We start from the raw sequence: 24,765 nt of genomic DNA, 5'->3' as shown, positions 1-24,765 counted from the left end.
GAAAGGGATGGCGCCGCTCAGGACTGGCTCGCGCTCCTAGGGGGAGGAGCCTGAGGCGGGGCTTCGCCTCGGCCACGCCCCCGGGGCGCCGGCCTCGCGGCGCGGGCGGCGAAGCACCCTCAGTCGTATCACGCGCGCGGCAGACCCTCCAGTCCGAGCACCAGGGCAACAACGCCATGGGCTTCCCCCTTCCGGAAAGAATGGCACTGAGGGTCTAGCGGACTCTCGCCAGCCCGACCCACCTGCCGCAGCCCCTTCGTGGGTCGCGTGGGCCACTTCCCCTCTGCTGCTGGGGTCTCTGCTTCTTCCTCTCGTGTCTGCTTGTTGCCCTGCGCCCTGACACCCCGTGGCGGGGAGGGCGAGTCTTAGACCCTGCTCTGTAGAGGCCCAGCTCTCTAGTCCCCGGGCTTGGGGGGCGGCGGTGAGGGATGCGAGTAGGGGGCGTTTACACAGATCAGACGGAAGGCAGACGTTGCTTTTGTGGACAGAACCTCTTCATTGGTTTGATAATTAGGGGCACGTCAGCTGTGCAGCCTCTTGGTGACATTTCAGTTTGTTTCAGAGTCCTAGTTGGGCAGCTCCCTGAGCGGCGGGTAGCTCCCTGAGAGCAGGGACTGCCGCCTGCTGACCTTTGTGTCCCAACCGCACACAAAAGAGGGTCTCCTGCACAGAAGAGGGTCTCCAGGGATATTAGCTGAATGAAACCTTGAGTCCAAGCTTTCTGTTTCCCAGACGCTTCTAGTCAAGGACTTCCACATGCAAAATTTAATCTTTGACCAAATACATATGTGAAAAATGTATATTAATTTTCTGGGGGGGGGACATCTTTCTAACGTTTCTTACTGGCCCCATGGTATTCGTTTTGTGAAAGCACTTTAATACATTAAACAGGCCAGAAAAATACAAGATATTTCTACTTTTTTCTTTTAACTGAAAACTAGCTTTCACTGTTTCTAGCCAAAGCATAATGCAAATTACTCAAGAACTTATTGTTCAAGTTATATGTTGACCAGATATTTCACTGCCTGCTAGGCCTGGGAGTATTTTAAGTTTGCATTACTGGTGGTGAGTGTAGCCTATTTGCAAATTCAAAATGCTAATATTTTAGCAGTAAAAAAATATGCGATTCCCAAACCAGTACAATAAAACTGTGTGTGTGTGTGTTTGTATAAAGTATACTGTTCTAACTGAAGCTACTCACCGGTCATTTAAAAAGGATACTTAAATTCACACCCTAGTCTGTTCTAGGAGATACGAAGGTGTTTTCATTCTAATCTCATAACGGAGGTTATTTTCCTGTTGAAGCCTTTTCTGTCTACAATTTAATAAAATAGCTAGGCAGTGACAAACACTACTCAGAACTTGTCCAGAAATATCTATAGCTCAAGATTAGTATTTTGATGTTTTTTAATAAATCTGTGACCCATATGGTCCAGTCTTAGAGCACTACTATATTCAAAACACACAGGAATACCTGAAACCCAATTTCAAAATCCAAAAAATTCTCATAGCCTTGAAACTGGGAAGCAGGTAATTAACAAACTATCTTAAACACTTCTGTCATCAACCGTTCTTACACAAAGTAACTGATTGTGTGCCTCTTTTTCAAACCACCCTACTCTTCTTCAGTTCTGGCTGTGTGCTTTAGATCTTTCTCCCTCAGCTCTTTCCTCTTAATTCAGAATCACACAAGCCCAAAAGAATTGGTCTCAATGCAGGTCCCTACTCTAGGAGGCTGGAACAGGGGAACAGAGCTGATACAAACAATTACCCATTCATATGGGTTTTTTCCTTTCACAGTTGATTTCTTTTCTCAGTTCACTCTAAATGTTCACTAAATCATGTATTAATAGATGTAGTTTTCTTTTAGCACAAGCTGTTTCCTTTGAGAATGAGCCACCTAAATGAGCCTAGGGCAAGGGCTGTATAATCACACACATAAAGTCACAGAGACCATGATTCAACAATCACCAAAATTTCAAATCTGTTATTCCTTTGAGCTCAGAGAAATTCAGCATTGAAAGCACAACAGTCTCAGGTACCATCTTCTCAATCCACATTTCTAGGGGAAAGTGTGAGGCCTTTGAGGGCCTTTGGAGGTCTACCAAGTGGGATTTAAGACTTTTTAATTCTAAAAACACTTCAACATATTACTTCAAAAATTTCCAGGACCTAACCACTTGGATGAATTAAAAGAAACTAAATCTGCTTTCTTTGCTTCAACTTCTTAAATATCCATAAACTGGCAGTAGTTTAAAACAACATAAGCATAAAGAAAATTTGTAATCTTCATTATTTTCTCCATTACATCATGCAATAAAACTGACTTCCAAGAGTCACAACACAAACTCTCTTGATGAATGAGGCAATGGAAACTGGGCAAACCAACATCTTATTTTGAGTTGCATTAACTCTTAAAACCCTCCTCCCTGTCCCAAATATGGTCTATCTTTTTTGGGAAAAAAAAGGTTTTGATCAAGCTTCTCAGTTTATTAGAAGTTGGTTGTTATGTTATTGTTTATTTGCTTGATTTGTGTCCCACTCTTTTGAGAGCCTATGGACTGCAGCCCATCAGGCTACTCTGTCCATGGGATATCCCAAGCAAGAATCCTGGATTCCTGCCATTTCCCTCTCCAGGGGATCTTCCCAACTCAGGGATCCAACCCACGTCTCCTGCATTGCAGGTGGATTCTTTACCACTGAGCCACCAGGGAAGCCCATGGAAATTGCTTAGGATTTGTCAGTTCATATGAATTAGCTTAAGAAAATCTGTGTGTTTAGTCATTCAGTCGTGTCCGACTCTTTGTGACCCCATGAACAGTAGCCCACCAGGCTCCTCTGTTCATGGGATTCTCCAGGCAAGAATACTGGAGTGGGTTGCCATTTCCTTCTCCATAAGAAAATCTATAGGTAGGTTGCACACTCTGGACTCAAATAGAGCTTCATACTGAAAACTTCTGGTATAGGATTTCCCTGCTTGCCAGGAGAGGTGCCAGTGTTGTTGGATTCCTTGCACAATACTCTCTTGTTCTTCACACCAGCAGAATTCACTATTAGTAAGCAGTATGTAAACTCCTACCCCTATTCAATATAACGAAAGTAAGAATAAAGATATATTCATTAAGCAAAACATTCAGAAATACTGTGAAAGAAAGAACTGTTTAGAAACACAGTTGTGTTAGGGTTCTTCAGAGAAACAGAACCAAGAGGATACATATATGGCGAAAGAGATTAATTTCAAGGAATTGGCTCATGAGATTGTGGGAGCTGGAAAGTCTGAAATCTGTAGGCCAGGCCACCAGGAAACACAAAAGAGTCAGAGCTGCTGTCTTGCGTCCAGAGTCCATAGAAGGGATTTTTATGTTAACCTGTTGAGGAAGGAGTAATAATCCTTCTACTCTGGGAAATCTCATTTATTTGCTCTGAAGGCCTTCAAATAATTGAGTCCCACCCATGTTATTGAGGGTAATCTTTTCTTGAACTCCTAGTTATAAATGTTAACCAACATCTACAAAATACCAGTTGCAGCAATATCTAGGCTAGTGTTTGACCAAACAACTGGACACCACAGTATGACCAAGTTGACACATTAAATTAACTATCACAACTACCTTCATTCAATAGTATTTCCTCAGTAGGTTTAAAAATATAAATTCCCTTAGTGAACACTGTAAAGCTTGCTTTTAATAAGAAAACAAATCCCCTCATTTTTATGTTTCTTTGCTCTTTTCAGTCAGTTGTCTGGTGATGGGGATGGGTGGGGGTGAGGGAGAGAGGATTGGATGTTGGTCTTCAGGTACTCGAGTCTGCTTAGTGATGTCACATATCTATGCTAGAGTACTGGGGACAGGACCCTGTGTCCATTCAAGAGGATCTAAAGATGAGCAAATGAGTTGCTCACAATCTAGTGGAAGATAGAGATGTAAACAATCCACCTGACATGTTACATGTTAACATATGCAGAGTACATCATGAGAAATGCTGGGCTGCAGGAAGCACAAGCTAGAATCAAGATTTCCAGGAGAAATATCAATAACCTCAGATATGCAGATGACACCACCCTTATGGCAGAAAGTGAAGAAAAACTAAAGAGCCTCTTGATGAAAGTGAAGAGAGTGAAAAAGTTGGCTTAAAGCTCAACATTCAGAAAACGAAGATCATGGCATCTGGTCCCATTACTTCATGGCAAATAGATGGGGAAAAAGGGGAAACTGTGGCTGACTTTATTTTTGGGGCTCCAAAATCACTGTAGATGGTGATTGCAGCCATGAAGTTAAAAGATGCTTACTCCTTGGAAGGAAAGTTATGACCAACCTAGACAGCATACTAAAAAGCAGAGACATTACTTTGTCAACAAAGGTCCGTCTAGTCAAGGCTATGGTTTTTCCAGTAGTCATGTATGGATGTGAGAGCTGGACTATAAAGAAAGCTGAGTGCCGAAGAATTGATGCTTTTGAACTGTGGTGTTGGAGAAGACTCTTGAGAGTCCCTTGGACTGCAAGGAGATCCAACCAGTCCATCCTAAAGGAGATCAGTCCTGGGTGTTCATTGGAAGGCCTGATGCTGAAACCGAAACTCCAATACTTTGACTACCTGATGTGAAGAGCTGACTCATTTGAAAAGACCCTGATTCTGGGAAAGATTGAGGGCAGGAGGAGAAGGGGGCGACAGAGGATGAGATGGTTGGATGACATCACCGACTCAGTTCACATGGGTTTGGGTGGACAGGGAGGCCTGGCGTGCTTCGGTTCACGGGGTCGCAAAGAGTCGGACATGACTGAGTGAATGAACTGGAACTGGACATGTTACAAGTTGTATTATAAAGTCCCACAAAAAATATATAGGCAATAGTGATGTAGGTATATAAAAGGGTGTGGATGTGATTGGGACCCCATCTGAAAGGAAGTTTCACAGACTTGGAAGGCAGCATTGCAAACCTTCCTTGCTACTTTTTCAGTTCAGGTGGGTGGAGGGGGAGAGACCATAAGCATAAAGAAATTGCTCCCAAGGCAGAGTCACTCATCTGATGCAGCAGCATCAGTTGCACCACAAAGATAGCTAGAATTAGTCAAATTCACGCAGCATGCCCTGACACTTGATGGCTTAATTAGGATGATTATGGGTGAACTTTTAAAATCTGCTTTGTCAGCAGATGATCCCATGAGATGTTACCATAAGGAGCATGTTTCCATCCCTCACCCAGCCCAGTAGAAGCTCAAAACATGGAGCTAAAGTTAGTACATTAATAGTTTGTGATGTGGTTGGTGAAAATACTTTGTAATTGTGTCTATAGGAGTACTTTAGGTACTTTACTACTTTAGATAATTGCAACAGGTCAGGTTTTTTTTTTCCTATTAGGTTGTTGCAAAAGTAATTGCAGTTTGCATTGTTGAACTTTGCCGTTTGATATTGGAATATATTCTTAAATGTGGTTATGTTTTATACCATTTTAATCCTCATTTCTCACTTTATTTTTTTTTGCTAATGATATTACTTGATGCTTATTTTATATTTATTTTAGACTATAGAAATGATGTTAGACAAAAAGCAAATTCAAGTGATTTATTTTATTCAAGTTCAAAGTGGGTCATAAAATAGCAGAGACAACTTGCAACATAAACAGCCATTTGGCCCAGGAACTGCTAATGAATGAACAGTGCAGTGGTGGTTCAAGAAGTTTGCAAAGGAGATGAGAGCCTTGAAGATGAGGAATGCAATGGCTGGCCACAGGAATTTGACAACTATGAATTGAGAGGGATCCTTTTACACCTACCTGAAAAGTTGCTGAAGAACTCAGTGTCGACCATTCTATGGTCATTTGGCATTTGAAGCAAATTGAAACGGTGAAAAAGCTCGATAAGTGTATCTCATGAGCTGACTCCAAATTAAAAAAAAAAAAAAACTGTCAATTTGAAGTGTTATCTTCTCTTATTCTGTGCAACAACAATGAACCATTTCTCAATTGGATTGTGATACGTGATGGAAAGTGGATCGTATACGACAACTGGCGATGACCAGCTCAATGGCTGGACAGAGATAGAAGCTCCAAAGCACTTCCCAAAACCAAACTTGTCCCCCAGAAAACGTCATGGTCACTGTTCGGTGGTCTGCTGCCTGTGCAATCCGCTCTAACTTTCTGAATCCCAGCAAAACCATTACATCTGAGAAGTATGCTCAGCAAATCGATGAGTTGCACCAAGAACTGGAGCCGGCATTGGTCAAGAAAAGGCCCAGTTCTCCACAATAATGCCTGATCGCATGTGGCACAACCAATGCTTCAAAAGCTGAATGAGTTGGGCTATGAAGTTTTGCTTCATCCACCATATTCACCTGACCTTGTGCCAACAACTACTTCTTCAAGCATCTTGACAACCTTTTGCAGGGAAAGTGCTTCCACAACCAGCAGGAGGCAGAAAATGCTTTCCAAGAGTTCACTGAATCCCGAAGCATGGATTTTTATGCTACAGGAATGAACAAACTTACTTCTCATTGGCAAAATGTGTTGATTGTAATGGTTCTATTTTGAGCCTAGTTATAACGATTTAAAATTCATGGTCCAAAACCACAATTACTTTTTCCCCAAACTAATACGTTGTAGGAAGATTGCAACAGCTCTTTGTGATACAAAAAGTTTTATGTGTAGGACACACACATATGTATTTACACACAGATATATATTTGTATATTTGTAATACTTATAGATAGATATCTATATAACATATATGTATAAATAAAAGCTTTATCTCTGAGAGAGAGAATAAGACAGAAAATGAGAGTCATGATACAAAGAGAAAGATTTATGACAGAGTTGAGTTTTTTTTTTAAAGTGTTTTTATACTAGCCTAGTATAAAGGCTAGCCTAGCTGAAGCTGAACCTCCAAATATTGGGCCACCTGGTGCAAAAAGTCAACTCATTAGAAAAGACACCAATGCTGGGAAAGACTGAAAACAGGAGGAGAAAGGGACAACAGAGGACAAGATGATTGGATAGCATCACCAACTCAATGGACATAAGTCTGGGCAAACTCAGGGAGGGACTCAGGTGAAGGACAGGGAAGCCTGGTGTGTTGCAGTTCATGAGATTGCAAAGAGGTGGACATGATTGAGCAACTGAACAACAAAATACTAGCCTAAGGGCTTTCCAGGGGGCTCAGTGGTAAAGAATCTGCCTGCCAAGCAAAAGATGCAGGTTTGATCCCTGTGTCAAGAAGATCCCCCCGAGAAGGAAATGGCAACGCACTCTAGTATTCTTGCCTGGAAAATCCAATGGACAGAGGAGCCTGGCGGGCTACTGTCCATGGAGTTGCAAAGGGTCAGATATGACTTAGTGATTAAAAAACAACAAATACCAGCCTAAAGTGCTCACAAATTTTTTTTTTTTTTTTTCAGAAGGAAAGTTGGTGAGAGTAAACTAGCTATGACCCATACCATGACTAACAACTGACAATGGTGGCAGTATGTGTGAAAGAAAACAAAGAGTAGAACAAAGCTGCTGGGTTGGTAATTTTCTGTTTTTTTATTTTTTTGCAGACATGTAAACACTCAATTCTCATAGGGCTGAGGTACCAAAAATGAATTGAAAAACAATACCCCTCACCAGATGTTTAGCATGTTATATAAAAATGGACATAATTCTAGGATGTTAAAATGCCTCAGAGCAACAGGGTAATATAATTTACTGGGTTTTTGATATGGGTGTGTAGCTTATGCTGAATTCACTGGGCTTTTTCAACTCTTTGTTTTGTGTTTAATTTAGAAGACCTAACTAAAATTAAGTGATGACTGTGTATTTGGGGTTTTCTGTGATAGTATGGGTTTTATTCAATTTTCTCATTTTTTAAGACAGGGAATTCATTAAACATGTAACTATTTTTAAAATATTTTAGTTTCTGGGGTTATTCTTATATTTGTATTTATAAATTAAAAAAATAATAGCATCTAGGAGAGAGTTTTAAAAAGGGGGCTTCCCTGGTGGCTCAGATGGTAAAGGATCTGCCTGCAATGCTGGAGACCTGGGTTCAGTCCCTGGGTCAGGAAGATCCCCTGGAGAAGGGAATGGCAACCGACTCCAGTATTCTGGCCTGGAGAATCCCATGGACAGAGGAGCCTGGCAGGCCCCAGTGTGTGGGGTCACAAAGAGTCAGATACATGACTGAGCAACTTTCACTTTGACTTTCCAAGCCAGGAAGTACCATTCTTCTCTCTTTGTACTCTTTTCCATGGCATTTGAACTCATCATCTTAAGACTTTGGACACTGTTGATGAGAGAGAACTCCCTAATGAATAGTTCCAGCTCCAGATAGTTCTCTGAACTCTAGACTTTTGCATGTAACAGTTCAATGAACATCTCCACTTGGAGTCTGATTGGCCTTTCATATATATATGTTCCAGGATGAACTCTTCTCTGCCCCTGGTCCCCAATCCCCCTCTAGACTTGCTCCTCCTGCATTGTTAGTCATCTCAGTACTACACTTCTACCCTTGCCTCAGGCCAGTGGTTTTGGAATCAACAATGACTCCTCTCTCAAAAGCATGTCATGGGCCATGTGCGCGTGCATGCGTGCTTGGTCGTGTCTGACTCTTTGTGACCCTTGGGACTGCAGCCCACCAGACTCCTCTGTCCATGGGATTTTTCAGACAAGAATACCAGAGTGGGTTGCCATTTCTATGAGCCAATCTTCTTGACTCATCCTTTGATTTTCTACTCTTTTTGAGCCACTCAGATGGCAGTTTTATATACTTCAGCCTGATGTACCCAGACTCTGAAGTCTTCTCTCTCTTACAGTTTCCCCAGGTTTATATTGTTGTGTCAACTACTACAGCATCCATCTAACTGGATTCTTACACAGGATAGTTCAAAGTGATCCTTTCACAACGTAAGTTTGATTATGTTATGCCTGCCCCAGTCCCCCTCTGACTCCTCATTTCACCCACAGTAAAAGACAAAGGGCTTCCAGTGGTCCACAAGGCCCACAGGAGCTGCCCTCATGTTTACCATCTTCTAATCCATGCTTGCTTCATCTCCTATTATGTTCCCCCTCATTTTTTTTTTTTGAACTACATAATTTTTTTTTTAATTATTTATTTATTACGTTCCCCCTCATTTCATTTTTTTTTTTTTGAACTACGTAATTCTTTTTTTTTAATTATTTATTTATTTTATTTTGGTTTGCTAGGTCTTTTGTTGTGTCTGGGCTTTCTCTGGCTGCAGTGAGTGGGGACTACTCACTGTTCTCATTTTGGTGGCTTCTTTTGTCGTGGAGCACAAACTCGAGGTGCACCGGCCTCAGTAGTTGCGGCACAGGGGCCCATTAGTTGTGACCCGAGGATCGTAGAGTGTGTGGGCTCAGGTAGTCGTGGTGCAGGGCCTTAGCAGCTCCGCAGCATGTGGAATCTCCCTGGACCAGGGATCGAACCTGTGTGCTCTGCATTGGCAGGTGGATTCCCATCCACTATACCACCGAGGAAGTCCTCCCCCATCATTTCAATCCATTGTCGTGGTCTACGACTTTTCAATTGCTGCTTATGGCCCCAAAGGCCACAAATTGCCACAAATTTAGCAGCTTAAAACAATAAAAATTTATTATTTCACAATTTTGAAGGTCAGAAGTTGGGTTGGTTCAGCTGGTTTTTCTGGTTGTTAGAGACTTGGGCTTGATGTTTCTAGGACTAAGGTCTCTGTTTCCTTGCTGGCTGACAACCAAAGGCTGCTGTTAACTCCGTAAGGCCTCTCTCCTCACTCAGGGGACCTTACATGTCAGAGCCAGCAACATTGTGTGGTTGTATTCTCACACTAGGAATCTCTCTGGTTTCCTTTTCTGCCAAGTCTCTCTTGCTGCAGCCAGAGGAAGTTTTCTGCTTTTAAGGACTCATGTAATTAGATGTATGTTGGGGGGTGGGGGGTGGTGTGGGCCGGGGCCCTGCTTCCCAGGTGGCTCAGTGGTAAAGTACATGATTATATGGGACTCACCTGGATAAACCAGGATAGTCTATTTTAGGATCTCAAACTTCAATTCCATCTGCAGTGTTCCTTTGCCATATAATATAGCAAATTCACCCCAGTGGCTCAGTAGTAAAGAATCTGCCTGCAATGCAACAGATGCAGTTTCGATCCCCTGGGTCAGGAAGATCCCCTGGAGAAGGAAGGGCAACCCATTCCAGTATTATTGCTTGGGAAATTCCATGGACAGAGGAGCCTGGTGGGTGACAGTCCATAGGGTCACAAAGAATGGGACACAACTTAGCAAGTGAACAACAACAACACAGCAAATTTACAGGTTCTGGGAGTTAAGACATGGACCTCTTTGGGGAACTATCATTCTGTTTACAGAGGGCCTCTTGGATAAAAATGCTTCCATCTCATGGCTCATATACTTGGTGTCCTGTTACCTGGAACATTCCTCCTCAGATAATTACACAACTCATTCTATCACTTTGTCCAGATCTCTCAGTGGAAGATCTGTTATCACTATATCCTATCAGCTTCTCTGATCAGCCTTTAAAAGAAACCTCTCCTTACTCTTTTTTTCTCTTTAACCTGCCTTTTTTTTTTTTCCTTTGTCTCACCAGTACCTGACAAAAGAATATAACCATTAACTTCTCTGTTTTCTCCCTCGCTCAGCCACATCCTTTGAGATCAGGGACTTTGATTTATTTACCATTGGATTTCCACTTCCTACAGCAGTTCCTGGCACATGGTAAAATGTTCAATACATATTTGTTGTATTAATGAAAATCACTAAACAGACCCAGAGACCACTCCATTAATCATCTCTGAGAAAAATTAGTCAAGTAACTCTTAATTGGCCTACTAATAGAATAACGTAAAAAAAAAAAAATCTTGTTCATGAGAATATCATTAGTTTGCCAAAAGTCTTGCTGAAATCATTAGTGGCAACTTCCCTAGCATCTCCCCATCTATCGTAAAAGGAAACAAGGAGCTTGGCATTTGTGTCCTTGGTGTACCTGAACTAGCTCAAAAATTTTATTCCCTTCCATTTCTAAGAGCTGACAAGCTTTTTAATAATCTGTTCTAAAATCTTGAAAGAGCTCAAGTCTGTAGTTTTCAGAATTCCCTTTTTTCCTTCTTTCAAAATCAGGATATCTCTCATTTGCAAATTCTTTAAAAATTTTTTTATTGTATTTATTTTTGGCTGCGCTGTGTCTTCACTGTGGCACAAGGGGCTCTTTGTTGCTGTGTGCAGACTCTTTCTTGTGGCACACTGGCCTCTCGTTGCGGTGGCTTCTCTTGTTGCGGAGCACAGACTCTAGGCACATGCTCCGTAGTTGTGACTCAGCTGCAGACTCAGTTGCCTCGTGCAAATGGGATCCTAATTCCTGGGCCAGGGATCGAACCTATGCCCCGTGCATTATCAAGCACTGACTCACCTGGGAAGTCCCTCATTTGAAAATTCTTGATACTTGTCTTAAATATTCGCTCAAGATGATTGACAGTGCACTCTCAATCTATCAATGGCTCTATAATTAGAGATATGAATCCCTTTAACATTACCATTTCTTCTTTTGCTTAACCCCCAACCATCCAATCCCCCTCCTCTGTGATGTTTCTTTTGTTTATTCTTAGTTAAGGTTGCTTTGCTTGGAGCAAAGAATCAGCACAAAATGAAACTTTAAGGTTTTGCTGTCTGTCTCCAGCTGCAGCTGAGCAAAGATCTGAACATTTTCTCTGCTGCTAAATCACTTCAGTCGTGTCTGACCCTGTGTGACCCATAGATGGCAGCCCACCAGGCTCCCCTATTCCTGGGATTCTCAAGGCAAGAACACTGGAGTGGGTTGCCATTTCCTTCTCCAATGCAGGAAAGTGAAAAGTGAAAGTGAAGTCGCTCAGTCCTGTCAGACTCTTAGCGACCCCATGGACTGCAGCCTACCAGGCTCATCTGTCCATGGGATTTTCCAGGCAGGAGTACTGGAGTGGGGTGTCGTTGCCTTCTCTGGACTTAGCTAAACAGCTGCTTGAGAAGTTCTGACACATTCTGACAGTTAACCTTCCCCTCACCACTGTTCAGGGTTGCAGTGACTATCTTTTTTACTTGTAGCTGATCCACCAGACAGCACCTGGTGCAATCTCTTTGGTTTCCTATGGATTTTCTTCTTTCCTTTCCTCTTGGGTAATATTTATAATAATATGGGCAAAATATTTTAGTTTCCCCTTCTTCCTGAGCCATTTCCTAGTTTAGATCTGTGTCACTGCAAGTATACCTACACTTCTGAATTAAAACAGGTTTTTCAAAAAATATTTTTTTTGAAACCAAGCACAAGCAAAATGTGCTGTATGCAATGGAGCAGTTATTTTGTCAAGGTGTGCTCCCTGGACTACTGCATTAGAATCATGGGATAGGAAGGGGGCTGCTTATTACAATGTAGATTATCAACTGTGTGTGTGCTCAGTCATGTCTGACTCTTTGCTACCCTACGGACTATAACCCAGGCTCCTGGGCTCCTCTGTCCATGGGATTTTCCAGGCAGGAATACTGGAGTGGGTTGCCATTCCCTCCTTCAGGGGATCTTCCCAACCCAGGAATTGGACCCGAATCTCCTGCATTGGCAGGCAGATTCTTTATCCCCAAGCCATCTGGGAAGCCAGAATTGGAAAGAGGTGGATGGGAGGCTTGGTAATCATCATTTTAAACAAGTTTCTCGGGTTATACTCTTCAGAGTTTGAGAGCTTCATTTGTCAAAGATACACAGGAGCATAAATTATTGCTATTAAGGAGGTAATGCTATATTTAAGGTAAGGTATAAAAATAATATATGTCAAATGAATGGCCTAAAGAGTAAGTGCATTCACTTGAGTCAGCAAATCCAGCTATCAAGGATGGGGTGGGGGTGTTCAGGTTGGCTTCATGAAAGACACATTTATTACTCATAAGAGATACTCAAGAATTGTTTGTAGAATTAATGACCGATCTGTCCTGAAAGGTGAAGAAACCATAACTTTTCTTTAATGGTGAACGAATTCCGGATCCTCTTGTTGTATATCATTTTTATGCAGATAAGGAAACTGAGTTTCAGAGAAGTTATTTGACAATTGCCCCATGTCACACAACATGGTAATATTGAAAAAGATTGAAACAGAGGTTTTCTAATTCCAGAATTTGGACTGGGATAAGAGTGAGGGGAAGGTTTTCTTGTCTCTTCTTGCTATTCTTTGGAACTCTGCATTCAGATATTTATATCTTTCCTTTTCTCCTTTGCTTTTCACTTCTCTTCTTTTCACAGCTATTTGTAAAGCCTCCCCAGAGAGCCATTTTGCTTTTTTGCATTTCTTTTCCATGGGGATGGTCTTGATCCCTATCTCCTGTACAATGTCATGAACCTCTGTCCATAGTTCATCAGGCACTCTATCTATCAGATCTAGGCCCTTAAATCTATTTCTCACTTCCACTGTATAATCATAAGGGATTTGATTTAGGTCATACCTGAATGGTCTAGTGGTTTTCCCTACTTTCTTCAATTTAAGTCTGAATTTGGCAATAAGGAGTTCATGATCTGAGCCATAGTCAGCTCCCAGTCTTGTTTTTGTTGACTGTATAGAGCTTCTCCATCTTTGGCTGCAAAGAATATAATCAATCTGATTTCGGTGTTGACCATCTGGTGATGTCCATGTGTAGAGTCTTCTCTTGTGTTGTTGGAAGAGGGTGTTTGCTATGACCAGTGTGTTCTCTTGACAAAACTCTGTTAGCCTTTGCCCTGCTTCATTCTGTATTCCAAGGCCAAATTTGCCTGTTACCCCAGGTGTTTCTTGACTTCCTACTTTTGCATTCCAGTCCCCGATAATGAAAAGGACATCTTATTTGGGTGTTAGTTCTAAAAGGTCTTGTAGGTCTTCATAGAACTGTTCAACTTCAGTTTCTTCAGCCTTATTGGTTGGGGCATAGGCTTATGGCAGAAAGTGAAGAACTAAAAAGCCTCTTGATGAAAGTGAAAGAGGAGAGTGAAAAAGTTGGCTTAAAGCTCAACATTCAGAAAACGAAGATCATGGCATCTGGTCCCATCACTTCATGGGAAATAGATGGAGAAATAGTGGAAACAGTGTCAGAATTTATTTTTGGGGGCTCCAAAATGACTGCAGATGGTGACTGCAGCCATGAAATTAAAAGACACTTACTCCTTGGAAGGAAAGTTATAACCAACCTAGATAGCATATTGAAAAGCAGAGACATTACTTTGGCAACAAAGGTCCATCTGGTCAAGGCTATGGTTTTTCCTGTGGTCATGTATGGATATGAGAGTTGGACTGTGAAGAAGGCTGAGCACCGAAGAATTGATGCTTTTGAACTGTGGTGTTGGAGAAGACTCTTGAGAGTCCCTTGGACTGCAAGGAGATCCAACCAGTCCATTCTGAAGGAGATCAGTCCTGGATGTTCTTTGGAAGGAATGATGCTAAAGCTGAAACTCCAGTACTTGGCCACCTCATGGGAAGAGTTGACTCATTGGAAAAGACCCTGATGCTGGGGGGGATTGGGGGCAGGAGGAGAAGGGGACAACAGAGGATGAGATGGCTGGATGGCATCACCGACTCGATGGACGTGAGTTTGAGTGAGCTCCGGGAGTTGGTGATGGACAGGGAGGCCTGGCATCCTGCGATTCATGGGGTCACAAAGAGTCGGACACGACTGAGTGACTAAACTGAACTGAATTGAACTGAAGAGTAAGGGGAAGGCATTCTGAGAGCTGGAGTAAATTTAGTTCAGTGTTTAGAGAGGAAGGGCAGAGGATTTGATTGAGAGTTTAATAGACAGACAAGCCTGAAAAGGTAGATTGGAACCAGATGGTGAGCAACTTTGAATACTAGAATAATGAATGTATCAATAGATAATGGATACCTGCTGAAAATTTTAGGATAAGGTAAAAGCAATTTATTAGGAAGATTTACCTGTAATTGCTACAAAGATGAGAAGGATGAAAGGCCAGGGTGTCACAGTGAGAAGGAGCCAGATTCATGGTCCATGATGAGAAAATTCAGACCCAGTTTGTTAGAAAATGGATGTGACCAAATTTAAAGAATGAATCAATAAGCCATGGAAACTAGTTAAATTCTGATCTACTTCAGTAGTTTCCTTCTTATTCTAGTTGACTAACTTTTCAGTTGCAGTTTCTAAGAAGCTGCTGCTGCTGCTAAGTCACCTCAGTCGTGTCCGACTCTGTGCGACCCCGGAGACGGCAGCCCACCAGGCTCCCCCGTCCCTGAGATTCTCCAGGCAAGAACACTGGAGTGGGTTGCCATTTCCTCCTCCATTCTAAGAAGCTAGGGATTCACTTTTTGTCATTCCAATATAGGGCCCAACTTTTTTTTTTTCAAAAAATAAATAAATAAATAAATCTAAGTCTTACACTTAGGAAACAATAAAAGCGCTGTTTTAAAATACCAATTCAGGGTATTCTCTGGCTGTCCAGTGGTTGGGATTCCATGCTTTCACTGATGAGGGTCCAGGTTCAATCCCTGGTGGGAGAACCAGGATCCTGCAGGTAGCATGGCATAGCCAATAAAAGAAAGAAAAAAAAAAAAAAAAAAAAAGCCAAGTCATTCAGTAAACTTTTAAAAGAAGCATCTCTTTGTTTGGCACTGTACCAGTTCTGGGTGCTTAGAAATACATGATTTATGGTCTCTGTATTAGTCAGAGTTCTCCACAGGATCAGAACCAATAGGGTGTGTGTATGTGTGTGTGTAAATAAAGATTTATTTTAAGGAACCAGCTCATGCAATCATGGAGACAGAGAGGTCCCAAGATCTTTGGAATGAATCAGCAAGCTGGAGCCCCAACTGTATTTCTAGTTCCATGGTTAGCAGACTGGAGACCCAATAAGTCTCCAAATATTCAATTTGAGTCTAAAGACAGAAAAAAGCTGATGTTGGAGTTCAAAAGCAGGAATCCTCTGTGACTTAGGGGAGGGTCAACATTTTTGTTCCATTCTGGTCTTGAAATGATTGAATAAAGCCCACCCACATTATGGAAGATAATCTGGTTTGCTCAGTCTACTGATTTAAATGTTAATCTCATTCAAAAACACCCGCACAGAAATACCCAGAATAACATTTAATCAAATCATTGGTCATTTGGTGGCCCAGTCAAAGTGAAAGTGAAATCGCTCAGTTGTGTCTTTGCGACCCCATTGACTACGAGACTCCTCCATCCATGGAATTTTTCAGGCAAGAGAACAGGAGTGGGTTGCCATTTCCTTCCCAGTCAAGTGGCCACATAAAATTAACCATCATGGCTGCTGTCTTCAAGGAGGTTATACTTTTTTGGGAGAAGACAGACAAGTAAAATAATAACACACCATTTTAATGCTCCAATATATGTACTTTAAAAGTACTATGACAACAAAGGGAGAAGGATGAATTTTGCCTATAGAGAAAGAGAAAAATCAATGAAGTTTTAGGACAAATAGGAAAACACCTGGACAGACCATTTTGTTCATGGATATCAGGCTTTCTGAGCACAGCAGTGTTAACCCACAATACTCAAAATTGTCCCGGGTGGGAAATAAATGCACATTTGAAGTTTGGATGTAGCCAGGAGATTAAGAGCTAGATTCCAGGAAGAAATCAAGGCAACCACAAAATGTATTGAGCTAGTTCTTAAATGGAGAAAAAGCTCCAGTGAAAATTTCTAAGATTCAGGATTAATGAGAAGTTCTAAGAACAGGAATATATCATTTTTTACATTTAAATTTAAAAATTGCATGAAATTTAAACACATACAAAAGAGACTAGCACAGCAAAGTTCCCTATCCATCAAGATTTAACAGTTATTAAGATTTTCCCATACTCAATCTGTTTTCTCTCTTTGCTGAATATTTGATAACAAATCTCAGAAATGCTGTCATTTCAATTACATATACTTCAAAAAAGCGTCTCTAAAAATATGGACATTTTATAAACCTTAGCTACTTTTAAAAAGACAATGCAATTTTGACATCTAACAAAATTAATAGTAATTCTTTAATATCATCTGAATATTGTCAAACATCCAGTTCATATTAAAATGTTCTGTTGTCTCAAATATTCCATTTGAATGCACTGACTCATGAATCTTTTTTATCTAGGGAGGACCCACTTCTTTTTCTTTTTCTTTGTTTTTCATGCTATTGTCATATTGAAGAAATTCAGTCTGTTGCCATTTAAAATATCCCACATGCTGAGTTTGTTCCAATATTTATGTATAATTTATTCACTATATTGTTCTGCAATATAATCCTCTATCTTTTGCTCTGTGTGTGTGTGTGTTAGTTGCTCAGTCATGTCTGACTCTTTGCAACCCCTCGGACTGTAACCCGCCAGGCTTCTCTATTTATGAGATTCTCCAGGCAAGAATACTGGAGTGGATTGCCATTCCCTTCTCCAGAGGATTTCCCCAACCCAGGGATCGAACCAGGCAGGGTCTCCTGCATTGCAGGCAGATCCTTCACTGTTTGAGCTACAGGGAAAGCTTTTGCTCTGTACCTTCAGTCATTTCTACTCCCCGCTCTGCTTTAAGTCAGAGGTTCTTATGGGAGCAGTAGACTTGGAGAGATGCTTTCCAAAGGAGGATAGTGGATCATGGAAAAGGGAATGCCTGAGTAGAAAGTGATATGGCAAAAAGACAAAGGAGGGACTTTCCTGGTGGGCCAGTGGCTAAGACTCCGCTCTCCCAGTGCAGGGGGCCTGAGTTCGATCCCTGCTCAGGGAACTAGATCCCACATGCCACAATTAAGAGTTCACATGCAACAACCAAAATATCCAGAATGCCACAACTAAGTCCTGGCACACTCAAATAAGTAATAAATAAATAAGGATAAATATCAAAATAGAAAGAAGACAAAGGAAGCAGAAATGGAAAGAGAGAGAGATGATGAAGAGAAACATAAAGCCTTGCCACAGCTCCCCTACACCTATCAAAGAAAGTAAATGAAATTTGAGGCAATAGAGACATCAAGTATAGATATTAAGATAATTATAAAAAGATCACTATTACAGAAGGAGGATGATATAAATCTGAATAGTAAAATGTGTTAAGTCTACTAAATAGATTACTGTTACTGCTACATTGGCATTGTGGGCTCTTTCAGTTCAGTTCAGTTCAGTTCAGTCGCTCAGTCGTGTCTGACTCTTTGTGACCCCATGAATCGCAGCACGCCAGGCCTCCCTGTCCATCACGAACTCCCGGAGTTCGGTCAGACTCACGTCCATTGAGTTGGTGATGCCATCCAGCCATCTCATCCTCTGTCATCCCCTTGTTCTTCTGCCCCCAATCCCTTCCAGCATCAGAGTCTTTTCCAATGAGTCAACTCTTCCCATGAGGTGGCCAAAGTACTGGAGTTTCAGCTTTAGCATCATTCCTTCCAAAAACACCCAGGGCTGATCTCCTTCAGAATGGACTGGTTGGATCTCCTTGCAGTCCAAGGGACTCTCAAGAGTCTTCTCCAACACCACAGTTCAAAAGCATCAATTCTTCAGCACTCACTTTTCTTCACAGTCCAACTCTCGCATCCATACATGACTACTGGAAAAACCATAGCCTTGACTAGATGGACCTTTGTTGCCAAAGTAATGTCTCTGCTTTTCAATATGCTGTCTAGGTTGGTCATAACTTTCCTTCCAAGGAATAAGTGTCTTTTAATTTCATGGCTGCAGTCACCATCTGCAGTGATTTTGGAGCCCCAAAAGATAAAGTCTGACACTGTTTCCACTGTTTCCCCATCTATTTGCCATGAAGCGATAGGACCAGATGCCATGATCTTCGTTTTCTGAATGTTGAGCTTTAAGCCAACTCTTTCACTCTCCTCTTTCACTTTCATCAAGAGGCTTTTTAGGTCCTCTTCATCTTCTGCCATAAGGGTGGTGTTATCTGCATATCTGAGGTTATTAATGTTTCTCCCGGCAATCTTGATTCCAGCTTGTGCTTCTTCCAGCCCAGCGTTTCTCATGATGTACTCTGTGTATAAGTTAAATAAGCAGGGTGTGGGTTCTTTGCTGAAATATACAGCTACAATTTTTTCTTAAGGAAAGATTATGACACTTATTGTAGAATAATGTAGAATTCAGTAGTAAATGGTTTAGTATAGCTTTACAGTTTGTAGCTTTTATAGTCTTAGACTATAAAATAAAAGAGTTGGACTGAAAATATCTTGCTCTTACCCAGTTTCATCACCCCACTGCTTTCCACACTCTTTTGCTTTTTGTTGGCCAGAACACTCCTTCATTTTAAGCCAAGTATTTGAAAGTGTCATGCAAAAGTTCTCCTGCAGCCAGGCAGCAGCTGACTTTATTTTTACTCAAGTGTGAGATAGCACTCACAGATGTCAGCTTGTATTCTTTTGTAATGAAATAACCTTTGTGAATTCCAAATACACTAAAACACTGCCAGAATTATTTAGAAACTTAGTGTACAGTGATCAATGCAGACTCCAGCAACACCTCAAATGTATCAAACATCCATTCTCATAGAGACCAGATGAGATCAACATGACAGGCATAACAAGTTTAGCTTTTTTATAAAAATTCACTCACTATCATTTTCATTTTATGCATTTCTCTATAGACTGTCATTTTATACATTTCTCTACATTGCTTCCATTTAAGATAGAGTGAAGCTGAAGACATTTATTTGTTCTGCCTATTAAGATGACAGTGATATTTCACACTATTGAAAAAACATCTGAATTTGGAAACTTTTCAACAGGAAGAAGCAAACATGTTTGAGAATTTGTGTATAAATAACTATTTACTTATTTATTTCCAGTTTCATTACCACATAGTAAGAGATTTGGAATGGACCATTTGAAGTTGACAAAATTCACACATCTCTTCAAGGGTGAGGGGTTTTGCAGTCTGTAGGTTAAAATTGGGGCCTGAGTTTAAAAGTCTGTGAAATACAAAGTTTAGGGGTTCAGAGGGAAATCTAAGAGAATACAACACAAGTTAAGAGCCTTAGGAAAGATCAAGGATGGGAAGAAATATAAAAACAACAGATAAAGAGAGCAAACAGAATAACAGAGTTGCATATTGGTGTGGAGGCTCAGCTAAAAGAAGATTAAGACATACTGGTCAAGGTTTCCCAAGGGTGATATTTAGGAGACACAAGCCAAGTTGGCAACTTCATTGGTCATTAGTGGTTTCACTTCTATTTAAAACTAAAGGAAGAGACTTGGATCAAAGCCCATGCCAGGAGGTATGAAGGGTTTGAAGGAGGGAGTTTAGATTCTGGTTAGAGCTACAGTTAAGATGGTCCCAAGGTTTAAGTCTAATTCTTTAAAACTGTGCTAAGGTAATTGTATATCACGAGACCAAATCTGGAATTTTCCTTAACTATATGAAGTTTGTATCTCAGAATAGCCTCACACATAGTAGTAAAGATTAGCAGTTTGGGACTTCCCTGGTGGTCCAGTACCTAAGTCTCCATATTCCCAATGTAGGGGGCCTGAGTTTGATCCTTGGTCAGGGAACTAGATCCCACATGCAGTATCTAAGACACCTCGCAGCCACAATAAATAAATAAATATATATATATATATATATATATATATATATATTTTTTTTTTTTTTTTTAAAGATTAGTAGGGCTTTTGGATGAAAAGTTCTCTTCTGGGATAATGTGAACAGAACAGGAAGGAAAATTTCTAAAGGTCATGAACCCAGGAGTATGATCTTCAGAAGAGAGATTTCACTTCTCTTAAAATCTACATGGACTTCCCTGGTGGCTCAGATGGTAAAGAATCTGCCTTCAGTGCAAGAGACCTGGGTTCAGTCCCTGGGTGGGAAAGATCCCCTGGAGAAGGGAATGGCAACCCACTCCAGTATTCTTGCCTGGAGAATTCCATGGACAGAGGAGCCTGATGGACTATTGTCCATGAGGTCACAAAGAGCCGGATATGACTGAGCAACTAAGCACAAAACTTAATGTAATGGAGGAGCCCTATATGGGACCTGCCATCTGGGAACTGCCTAGGGCAGAATAAGATAGGGGGTACCTCATTCTAACACAGCAAAAAGACAAAGTCATTTTAAGACTTTGAAAAATTTTGCTCATGTTGCACATCTTTTTAAAATTCTGGCTTTTTATTAATACAGTAAAAAGAGAGAACCTAAATAGGGCTCTTTTCAAACTAAGATCCTAATAGGCACAGTAACTCTTCCAGTAAGTCAAAGATCAGAAATACCAGAGGGAAGGACTAGTGGCTAAGACTAGTCCACTGGCTAAGACTCTGAATTCCCAATGCAGGTGGCCTGGGTGCTATCCCTGGTCAGGGAACCAGATCCCACAGGCCACAACTAAGAGTTTGCTTGCAGCCACTAAAAGATCCTGTGTGTCCCAATTAAGACCCAGCACAGCCAAATAAATAAATATTTTTTAAAATATCAGAGGAAGCTTTTCAGATATAGCTAGAGAAAAGTCAGTTGGTGAATTGAACTATTTATTGGTATTTAGCATCTTGAAATTTTTTGGTTCACTCATGTATCCTCCAATACTCTAGTTTTCTCTAGAAATCAGTGAAGAGAAATAACAGTGGTATTCCAGGCACGTAATGTGTCAAAGATGGAGGACTATAGAAAGAAGAAAAAATAAGACCCATAATCAATGATTCTGCTGCTGCTGCTGCTGCTAAGTTGCTTCAGTCGTGTCTGACTCGTAGTGACCCCATGGACTGCAGCCTACCAGGCTCCTCCGTCCATGGGATTTTCCAGGCAAGAGTACTGGAGTGGGGTGCCATTGCCTTCTCCAATGATGAAAACATGCTAAATGTCTTCTTTACTATTTCTGGGTGGTGAAAGGGAAAACCATTTCATAGCCTCTGATTCCTTGAACACAACCACAGCAATCTCCAGAGTAATATTCTGCAATAAAAGTATGTAAATTACAAGGAATTGGAGCCTATGGAGACAATATGAATGGAAATTAACTCAAAAACACAGAAAGGCTTAAATAGAAATTTTAGCATAGATCTGGAAAAAGGCTCTTAGAAATTATTTCCTTTAGTAGCTTCCTTTATAAAAAATGTTTATTTTATATTGAAGTATAGTTGAGTAACAGTATTGTGTGAGTTTCAAGTGTACAGCAAAGCAATTCAGTTACACATACATCTATTCTTTTTCGAATTCCTTTCCCATTTTGGTTATTAAAGAGTATGAGCAGAGTTCCCTGTGCTATATATTAGGTCCTTGTTGGTTATGCATTGTAAATATAGCAGTGTGTACATGTCAATCCCAAACTCCCAAGCTATTCCTCATTCCCCACCTTTCCCCTCTGGTAGCCATAAGTCCTTTCTCTAAGTCTGTGAGTCTATTTTGTAAATAAATTTGTTTGTATCATTTTTTTAAAGAGTTCACACAGAAGCGATATCATATATTTATCTTTGTCTGACTTACTTCACTTAGCACGGAAATCTCCAGGTCCATCCATGTTGCTCCAAATGTCATTATTTCTTTGTTTTTCATGGAGTAGCCTCCTTTTAAAAATATCCAGACTCTGATCCAGAGGAGTAAAGTGACCTGCCCAAGGTCGGATAAGTGATAAACCCAGTATTAAAATTTTAGGTCAGCAGATTCCCAGATTAGTGCATTTTCTGGAGCCCTCTGAAAACTGATATTATTATTCTTTGCTGTATTAAAGCATAATTAATAAGCATCAAATATTTATAAAATATCTTCTGTGTCATAGTACACTATCTTTTTATTTATCAGTAAGTTTACTACTGTATTAATTTATTTAGTAAATTAGATTTTTCTCTCTGCTCATCATATACTTCACTTACCACACTTCCACCCCATCCCATTTCCCTTTCACCTGGCTGAAGGATGGAGTTATTTGTAAATAAAATAACTTGTTTCTTCCTTTCCAGTCTGTTTGTTTTTATTCCTTTATTATCTTAGAGCCTTCAGTGAAATGGTGGGAGTGGACATCTTTGCCTTGTTCCCCATCTTAGGAAGGATGTGTTCAGTCTTTCATCATTTATATAACACTAGCTGTAGGATTTTCATATATGCCTCTTATCAGGTTGAGGAAGTTCCTTTCTGTTTTTCTGAAGTAATATGCAGACTGCAATAGTAATTGCCAGGTTGGCACAATTTTGAGTAATTAAAACATTATATCTCAATTATGTTTTTTTAACCTTGATGTACATCATCTTTTCAATAAGATTTTCATCAGTAATGAGAGCTGAGTCAGTTGCGGCTCCTTTCTTGCCTTGGACAGAAAACTCAACGTTGGCTGAAGTGAAAAGGAGAGGTTATTTGATCATGTGACCAAAAGGCACTGGGACTTTTGGTGTCCCTAGGTCCAATTTCTCTTGCCCAGGCTCTCTGCTCTTCTCTCTGACACAATTCTTAGATATCTTCTCGTGATGTTAAAAGGGCTTCAGGACTCTGTCTTCCTATGGACTGCAGCCTGCCAGGCTCCTCTGTCCACAGGGATTCTCCAGGCAAGAATACTGATGTGGGTTGCCATGCCCTTCTCCAGGGAATCTTCCCCTGACTCAGGAATCTTATCAGGGTCTCCTGCATTGCAGATGGATTCTTTACCAGCTGAGCTACCAGGGAAGCCCAACAGCACTTACATTTCCACTTCTAATCTTCACAACTGCCAAAGAGAAAGGTTCTATAGTTTTCCTCACTTTGTAGATGAGGAAACTTAAAGATTTTGAGAGGTTTAGTAATTTGCCCAAATACAGACAGTAAATGGCAGAACCAGGAATCCAACTAGGCTGGCTACAGACCTGGAAGGTTTTATTACTATGTTAAACTTATTTAGTATTATTTAAATAAGGGCTTCCCTGGTGACTCAGATGGTAAAGAACCTGCCTGCAATGCGGGAGATGCAAGAGATACGGTTTCGATTCTGGGTCAGGAAGATCCCCTGGAGAAGGGAATGGCTACCTACTCCAATATTCTTCCCTGGAAAATCCCATGGACAAGGAATTCTTCCTGGGAGGCTACAGTCCAGGGGATCGCTAAAGAGTGAGACATAACTGAGCAACTTTCACTTTCAATTATTATTTATTAATTTTTTTCAAAGAGTGCATGCTGATTCTCAACCTAAATGAAATTATAACAAATTAGTAAAGTAGACATGAGTAAAGGTTTCTTCTACTAATTAAAATTAGAGTACTGATTAACCAAAGATATAAATGATACTTTTAGTCTCCAAAATTTGCTTTATATTCTTTTTCTTCCAAAGGCTGGCCTTGGTAATAAATTCTTTGAATCAAATATACCCCAAGATGTTCTTTGAAATGATCTTATCAAATGTCTCATAAACCATTGGTGGTTCCTTGCTATGGACTGAATGTTTAAGCTAAGTCATTTCAGTCGTGTCCGACTCTGTGCAACCCCATAGACGGCAACCCACCAGGCTCTGCCGTCCCTGGGATTCTCCAGGCAAGAACACTGGAGTGGGTCCTCCTCTCCAAATCAGATGTTGAAGCCTGAATCCCGAGTGTGATGGAATTGGATGTGGGGCCTTTGGGAGGTAACTAGGTCATGAAGGTAGGGCCCTTATGAATGAGATTAGTGCCCTTAGAACAACAGACCTGAGAAGGGTCATTGCTTTCTCTCTCTGCCATGTAAAGACACAGCAAGAACATGACCATCTACAAACCAGAAAGGGGGCTCTCACCAGACTCCAAATCTATCGGCGTTGATCTTGGACATTTCAAGAAATAAATTTCTCTTGCTTACAATCAAACAAACAACAAAGAAGGGGTCTAAGCAGCCCCAAGACCTTATATTTTCTCAGCCTTTAGGCCTCTAGAATACAGTGACTGACTG

This window comes from Bos mutus, chromosome 1 (assembly GCF_027580195.1).
Source record: "Bos mutus isolate GX-2022 chromosome 1, NWIPB_WYAK_1.1, whole genome shotgun sequence".
Taxonomy (NCBI): Eukaryota; Metazoa; Chordata; class Mammalia; order Artiodactyla; family Bovidae; genus Bos; species Bos mutus.
This window is presented reverse-complemented; position numbering follows the sequence as displayed.